Genomic DNA, 8,297 nt, shown 5'->3' with positions numbered 1-8,297 from the left:
AATCATGGGACTAGTCCCCTAGCACTATCCCTATATAAGTTGTCCCAAAAACCATGCTGCTGTTTTAATTATTGATGAATTGAGGTACAAATGACACATAATCATAAAAAGTTCACTTAAAAGTCTAGATATTTAAATTTAACTTACACTTATTTAGTTTGTGAATTTTGAATAATATATTTCTAATTTTAGCGAGATAGGAAATTGTATAAGTCAGGTTCTAGATAAGGCCATTTTATAAAGAGAGGGGATCCTTTTGTTTGTCTACCTTTGTCCCCTGATCACTTTCCATTAAACTTTTTTTTTTCTTATGGGACAAGTCAAAATGATCACATATGCATCAAAACTTTGTTCTTTGGTTTATTTTAGGCTAAGATTGAAAAAAATGCAATCTTTTATGTCACCAAGCAGCTGCTGATGAAAAGTTCTACAAAATTTGAAAACTGAGTAGAGTGATAGGAAGCCAAGAGAGAGATTTTTGTTTGAGTTTTAATAGGAAGAATATTACTATTTATAAAATTTAAAGAACCTTCCAAAATTGAGTTTGTAGCATTTCTACATCTTAAGTTATTAACACTTAAAAATTCACTAAAACTTTGAGGACATTTTCCAGTTGATAAATGGTCAAAAGATATGAATAGACAAATTTCAGAGGAAGAAATTAAAGCCATCTACAGTGTAAAAATGCTCTGAACCATTATTGATAAGAGAAATGTAAATTAAAACAGCTCTGGGGTATCACCTCCCATCTATCAGTGTGGCTAAGATGACAGGAAAAGATAATGATAAATATTGGAGGGGATATGGGAAAACCAGGAGAAGAAAGCATTGTTGCTGGAGTTATGAACTCATCCAACCATTCTGAATTTAAAACCATGCCCAAAGGACTATAAAATTGTGTATATCTTTTGATGCAATAGTGTCTCTATTGTATCTATAATCCCAAAAAGATTATAGAAAAAGAAAAAGATCCACACGTACAAAAACGTTTGTAGCAGCTCTTTTTGTGGTGGCAAAGAATTAAAAAGTGAGTGGATATCCATCAATTGGGGAATGGTTAATAAAGTTACAGTATTATGAAAATAATGGAATATTGTTGCTCTATATGAAATGATGAACAGGCTGATTTCAGAAAATGATGGAAAGACTACATGAACTAATGCTGAGCGAAGCATCTTTGTTCTTTTCGGAAATTCAATGATCCAAGGCAATCCCAATAAACTTTGGTAAATGTCATCTGCATCCAGAGAGAGAACCATGGAGACTGAATGCAGATCAAAATATACTATTTTCTTGACTTTTCTCTCCCAACATGACTCATACAGAAATATGTAAAAAATGAATGTGCATGTATAAACTAAAAAAATATAAAAATGTAATTGGGAAATGTTTGAAAACAAAGTCTAATGAAACATTAAAAAAAGACTTAGGGATCATCTTGTATAAAGTTAATGAGAGACAATATGATGTAGTAGATAGAGAAATGGCCTTGGAGTCAAGAAGAACTAATTTTAAGTTTTGCCTCTGATGCGCTCCTGGCAAATTCCTTAACTTCTTAATGCCCCATGTAGTTCTCTCAGACTATTAATAACAGACAAATTATTGATCTGCTTAGGTGGAGGGCATTTCCACACGGGAAAACATTTAAGTGATCAGATCACTCATCTGGACCAATACTGTAAAATCAGCATTTATTGATTAAATACTTACTTTACAAGTGACAAACTATGATTCTATAATTATATTACATCATGATTTCATTAGTTTATTTTTATTTTCCCCATCTTCCAAGGTAGTATCATTTGCTGGTGCCATCTTTCCTGGCATACTGAAAAATACTTTCATTTTTACCCACACATGCTAAAAGTTCATGGTTGATGCCATGATACAGCTATACTGCACCTATAGTGGTTTCCACAATGTCCAAGTAGATTAGGAATTTTTGTTGTAGTTCAGACATTTTAGTCATGTCCAGCTCTTCATGGCCCCATGTTGGGGTTTTCTTGGCACAGATAATGAAGTGTTTTGACATTTCCTTCTCCAGTTCATTTTACAGATGAGGAAACTGAGGCAAACAGGGTTAAATGACTTGCCCAGAATCACACAGCTAGTAAGTGTCCGTGGTCATATTTGAACTCAGGTCTTCCTAACTTCAGGCTTACCACTCTGTCCTTCGTACCATCTAGTAGATATTTGAATAGCAGATATTTGTCCTCATTAATTCCCTGGGCAATTGAAAGTGTGCTACTATTCTAGTACTGTGGGAAAGGTTTATCTGTTCTTTTGAACTTTGTTCAGATGCTTCTCTGATGAGCTATTCCAGGCCAATTTTTAGCCACTAACTTCATTGTAGTAGCTTAGGAGGAGGGCCCATTAGTAGAGAAAAAATTTATGTGCTGAGCTCTGCTGCCAAGAGTGGACAGACTACTAAAATTATGACTAGAGCTTCCCTCTACTTCAGAAATTATATACCTACAACTGATTTGCAGCTATTCAGAAAATAATAACCAGAGCTGAGACTGGGCGTAAAAAGGTAGGGTGTAACATGAAATAAAGATTGGCAATGGTGATATAGTGCAAAGAATATACAGAATACAGGCAAAGAAGGGAGTCACTTTTAAGTATTACTATCCACAAATATGCATTTTTCAATTTATTAATAACATGTTTTTAACATCAAAATTTCTCAATATATCTCTCCTCATACTGCCACCTAGAGAGCCTTGCTTTATAACAAATAATTTAATAATTTTGATAATTTTAAAGAGAGAAGAAGCAAAAGAGACAGAGACAGAGAAAGAAGAGACAGACAGTGAGAAAGACAGATAGAGAGAGAGAAACAGAGACACAGAGACAGACAGGGACACACAGAGAGAGACAGAGTCAGAGACAGAGAGACACAAAGAGAGAAACAGAGACACAGAGAGACAGAGACAGAGACAGAATTTAGCAATATTAACAAACACATCAGCCAAATCTGAAATTGTATAATCCCCCATCTTACAAAGAAGGGAGGGAAGTCAAATGCAAATATTTTAAAAGATGGGAAAATCTGCTGTTCATAGCTGTGAATGTATGTCTCATGTTTGTACCCACTTCTTTTAATCATGTCTCCCCTTTTAGTCTGTGAGCTCCCAAGAGCAGGGACTGGGTTTGGCCTTTTTTCTATCCTCACCCTTAGCACACTGTTTGCTCCTTAAAATGTTTGTTGACTGATGAAATACTAGTTTTAATGAAAGCTCAAAATCTTTAACAGACATTAATAATTTTCAAATCTTGTTTAGAATATAAAAATGCCATGCTTTCTGCCCAATACTTCATTTTGTGGACTGATTCTCCATATTCAGAAGCTAATTAATGTTTCAGATAGGGCAGGTAGGGGGCACAAGCTGGAGTTAGGAGGATCAAATCCAATCTTAGGCCTTATTAGCTGTGTGACCTTGGGCAAATCACTTAACTTTGTTTACCTTAGTTACCACATTTGTAAAATGAGCTGGAGAAGGAAATGGCTAACCACTCCAGCATCTTTGCCAAGAAAACTTCAAATCGAGTCATGAAGAGTAGAACATAACTAATTGATTAAACAATAAACAAAACATTGATTGAGATAGGAGAGCATTCAATTCCACTCTCTGAAACTCCTCCCTCTTACTAATTGCTTTTTAGGCTTCTTATTATTCATTAGCATCTCCTTCAGAGGGTAAAAAAATGTAAAATACAACTTAGCTAAGGGGAAGGGAAGAGGGAAATTTATTACAAAAATTAGATTCAGTGCCATTTGTCATGTATTGGTATGGGCAACTTAGTTTAGTAAATGGAGCAGCTTGGGTTCAAATTATTTTTTTCCCTCTACATAACTTTATGCGACAAACAATTCTTCTCTAGGCTTCAGTTTTTTCATCCATAAAATGAAGGGATTGGGCAAGATGAAATCCAATGTTTCTTCATCCTGGATTATTTGGAAAGACAATACAGTGGAAAGAGCACAGGTCTGGGTCTGGGTTCAAAGTCTAACTTGACCATTTACTATCTCGTTATCTTGAGCTAAGACATTCAAGTACCAGCTTTCTCATCTATAAAACGAGATGGTTGTCCTCACAGATATATAGTTTCTGAGGCTCCTTCTGGCTTTGTCTACAATCTGTTTCTTTTAGTTCTTTTCTTACTTAATTTGAACACTTTGTAGTTTATTGGATCATAGATTTAGAGTTGAAAGGGAGCTTTGAAGTTATGTAATCCCTTTATTTTACAGATGAGGATCAGGGAAATTACATAACTTGGCTAAGATCAAGTAGTCAGAAAACTACAGTTAAGATTTAAACCCAGTCCTCTGACCTTTATATCCACTGTTCTTTCTACTCTATCATATTATGAATTGCTTTCTTTTGTGTATGTGTTATGGGAAGGTCATTTTGGTACAAAGAATTGCTAATTTTGTGTCCTTTTCCCACATCATAAACTTTGGTCAAATGTCACTTTAAAAAAAATTACTTGCTTTTTAAAAAATATCAAGAAAAAATTACAATTCTGACTTTGGGATTGTTTTATCACTAATTTCTACTTTCATGAGCTTTTAAATGTTTCCATCTGAATAGTGAGCATGATATTGACACCTTCCAGAGAAGTAGCCAATAGTAACTCAAGTGGCTTAAGAATGCGAGCTTTGACAACGCTGAGTCTGAAAATTTACAAATCTTGGCAGGTGTATGTGACTTTCCCAAGTGAGAAATGGATCCCAGAGGATACTGCCTTGAAGTGTTGCCTCTGATCCTTATACCCTAACTATCCTTTCATCAGGTAAGCTCTGAACATCTTCTAAATAAATATGGTTATTTTTTGCTTCCTGAATTCTTTTTTTAAATTTTAGTTTGGGGAAACCGAAGCTTTGAGAGGTTGTGACCTTTATAATATCACCCCACAAATCACCGTCATTGTTGGGAGAGGTGTCCAGGACTCCTGCCATAGCTCAGTGCACTAAATATTAGTTCATTTGTCTTCCTATTGGAATTGCATAGCTGAATTTTCTTTGAAGAGTTCAAGGCAAAGAGGGTTGAGGTCAAACTTCTTGTGGCTGAGCTGTGCGTTTCAGAAAAAAGTTGAAATCTTCCATGTGGCTATCCTGGACATTCCATCCATGTATACAAATAAAATCTGGAAATCTCTTTTAGTTTTCCTCTGATGTTTTCCAGTATAATTTCAACAAGTCAAAGCTTGTGTTTCCTTAAAGTACTTTAAAAAAACTGAACCTGTGATTTCACTGGTATAAGATGTTTCAATTTATAGTCATAATTATCTATAGCACTGAAAGGTCAAATAATTTGTCTATGGCTATACAGTCAATATGTATTTGAAGTGGGCCCTGAATCCAAGTGATACCAGCTTAGGGCCTCCTCTCAGATTATTATAGATGCAAGCTGTCCCTCTTTCTTTAATTTAATGTAAAATTCACTCTCTTTTTAAGGGCCTTTTTATAGGAAGAATTGTCATGATAAAAAAGGACAGAAAATATGGGAGCCAGAAGGAAGAGATTTATATCAAATTGTCAAAGGATGTAAGATATTGCTTCTATTATAGATGAACATTTTGTTATCTAATAGGAGTAAAAAAGAATTTTTAAAAATATATACTGCCTATATTATGTATATAAAGGAATGCATTTCTCAGATGGGATTTGGACAGTTGGGGAAAAAATGTGGTATAGCTTCAAATCTCCTTGCAAATTATATGGAATAATAATTCTCTTACGTGGAAATAGTTAAGTTATAAAGAGGCAGAGAAAGCACTATGCCAGGCTGCCTGCTTCCTTAAATATAACCACAGCAAATATTTTCTCTCGTTAGTCCAGCCTGGATACTTAGAATTGCTCAGCAGACAGCTGGGCTAAAAAATGAGGAAAAACATCAAATCATACTTTTAAAAAATTTAAGGCTTATATACATATTATCAAGTCAACATTTCTTCCCACCCCAGTCTTTCCTTATATATTCTTATTCCCCTTTTGATACAACTCATCTCACTCCCTTCCTATTTAAGGTTGCCCTTGATGGCTTTTTTTAAAAACCAGATTTCTCTTCTATAAAAAGATTATGAACATATGTGGGGGGGGTTAGAGGTGGAGGAACACAGTGACACAGGATGGTTCTGCCATAGTTTTCCACTATTTGGAGATATATATACATATATATATATATGTAAATTTAAATTTTTTATCATGCCTCTTACAATATGATGAATAAGATTGTTCTAGTTGGATTGCCAAGACTTGACCCTTAAAAATGCTGGAGCAGCAGATTTCACATTGTCCTTGGTAAATAATTTGCCTTCTGTGTAAATAGTTTTGGTGTATATAACAATTCATTAAATTCTTTTAGTAAGTAGAGAAATGAAAAGAATGTCCTTGCATTAATAAATCATTAATTTAAACTCTATAGATATTATCTTAAGAGGCAAACTGGCATTTTGGTTTGTGCTCTTGCCTTTAGAGTCAAGGAAAGTCAGATTCAAATCTTGTCTCCAATAACATTTTGGCTGTGGGTAAGGCATTTCTCAGTGCTCCAAATTACAAATGAAATATAGATTTGTACTGGTAGAGGAAATGAGCACATTGCTAGATCCAACTACAGTAGTCTACTTTCAGGTTCTCAAATAGGACATTCCATTTCCAATTTTGCTCTCTTTGCATTCAATATCCCTTCTCTGGTTCCCCTTGCTTCTTTCAAAAATGAGCTCAATTCAAGGCAATCCCAATAAACTTTGGATAGAAGAAGCCATCTGCATCCAGAAAGAGAATTTGGGGATTGAATGTAAATCAATATATGCTTCTTTTTTTGTTATTTTTTCCTCTTTTATGGTTTTACCCTTTGTTTTGATCTTTATCTCCCAACATGATCCATATAGATCATGGCAAGTAGTCATGGCAAATATTCCAATAAATATTAATTGATTTTTATTTAAAGATCCAATGGAAAGACTTAAGTCAGATTTAGGTTATGAACATAAGAAATATTGCTAACTTTTAGTCTTATAGTAATTTTTTCAATGGAATCAAATGATGTTTTTCAAAGTCCATACTTTTAGTGTATTTTAAAAAGTTAATATACATGTATAATCAGAAAAAAAGCCATTAATAAAATAAAAAATGAGATCAAGTCCCACCTTCTTCCTCAAGGTTTTTCCAGACCTGCTTTGTTACTATTTCCTTCCGCTCTTTGCTTACCCCCTGTCTATTCTCTTTAAATCATATCTATCTATCTACCTACACAATACCTCCTCCTGGGTAATGTAAACTCTTTGAAAGCAGGGGCCATTTTTTGCCTTTTTTTTGTATCCCCAGCTTTGAAGCCCATAGTTAGTATTTGATAAATGCTTGTTGACTGACTTTACTGATGGTAGTTGTCAGAATGGATATAATTATAAAGAGAATTATCTGTGATCAGATATCATCTGGAGAAGGTTAGATTCAGATTCTTTAGGAATTTAAACTTTAAGAAGGGATTAGAAATGGATAAGATGTTGACTTTATTTTCATTGACTAGTTATGCTACTGAAATAAACAAAGTACATTTCATTGACATTGCAAAGGTCACTCTGAATAACGAGGTGTTTATATAAATGGCTTTGGCCATTTATATATGCTTTTAATATGTTTTATGTCTACAAAAATTGTCAGATTTTTCATGATTTTTAAAAAATTTGTAAAATCTAGTTCACATTCATGTTTTTGATCTAACCACTTATTTTTGGTAACACATCATCTGATCTAATTGCCTTGAAAATGATTTATTAATGTTTTTAAGCATTTCACTTTCCCTCACTTTCCAGTGACCTCTTCTCAATCCTTTGTTATAACAAAACACAGTCAAGCAAAGAAAATCAACATAATCTCCATATCTGAGAATATATGCCTTACTCAGCATCTGTTGTCTAAAACATATGTTCTCTTTTCTAATAGTGGACCCTCGGTTCTCTGAGGTGTACTGCTTGTATACAACATCAATAAGACAGATTAAGGTTTATTCTGGGTCACATAATGAGAAAGTACAATTAAATAATGGATTTGACTATTTAGGGAGGTATGAAATCTTGATTCCTAAAGAACTTAGATTTTAGATATATTTTGAGTGGTTTAAACATTTCTATATTTAAAGAATATATTATATCAGCTCAGATGTCTTGTAGAATCAAAAATTCTAATTCTGTCTTTTCAGCACCTTTTTGCAAGCCCCCCAAGGGTAACATATTGTCATAAAAAAGGATGTTGAAATTAAAGAAAGAAACAAGAAAGACAGAGAAGATGG

At 33.9% G+C, this 8,297-nt stretch overlaps 1 long non-coding RNA gene across 1 annotated transcript in view; it reads left to right on the top strand.

Moving 5' to 3' along the window:
- Positions 1-8,297, top strand: part of LOC116420462 — a 208,410-nt gene that overhangs the window by 117,479 nt on the left and 82,634 nt on the right. The window contains exon 4 of the long non-coding RNA XR_004230791.1: positions 4,703-4,797. This is a non-coding gene — a long non-coding RNA (uncharacterized LOC116420462). The remainder of the gene's footprint in view (positions 1-4,702; positions 4,798-8,297) is intronic.

The sequence above is a fragment of the Sarcophilus harrisii genome, chromosome 1, assembly GCF_902635505.1.
Source record: "Sarcophilus harrisii chromosome 1, mSarHar1.11, whole genome shotgun sequence".
Taxonomy (NCBI): domain Eukaryota; kingdom Metazoa; phylum Chordata; class Mammalia; order Dasyuromorphia; family Dasyuridae; genus Sarcophilus; species Sarcophilus harrisii.
This window is presented reverse-complemented; position numbering and strand designations above follow the sequence as displayed.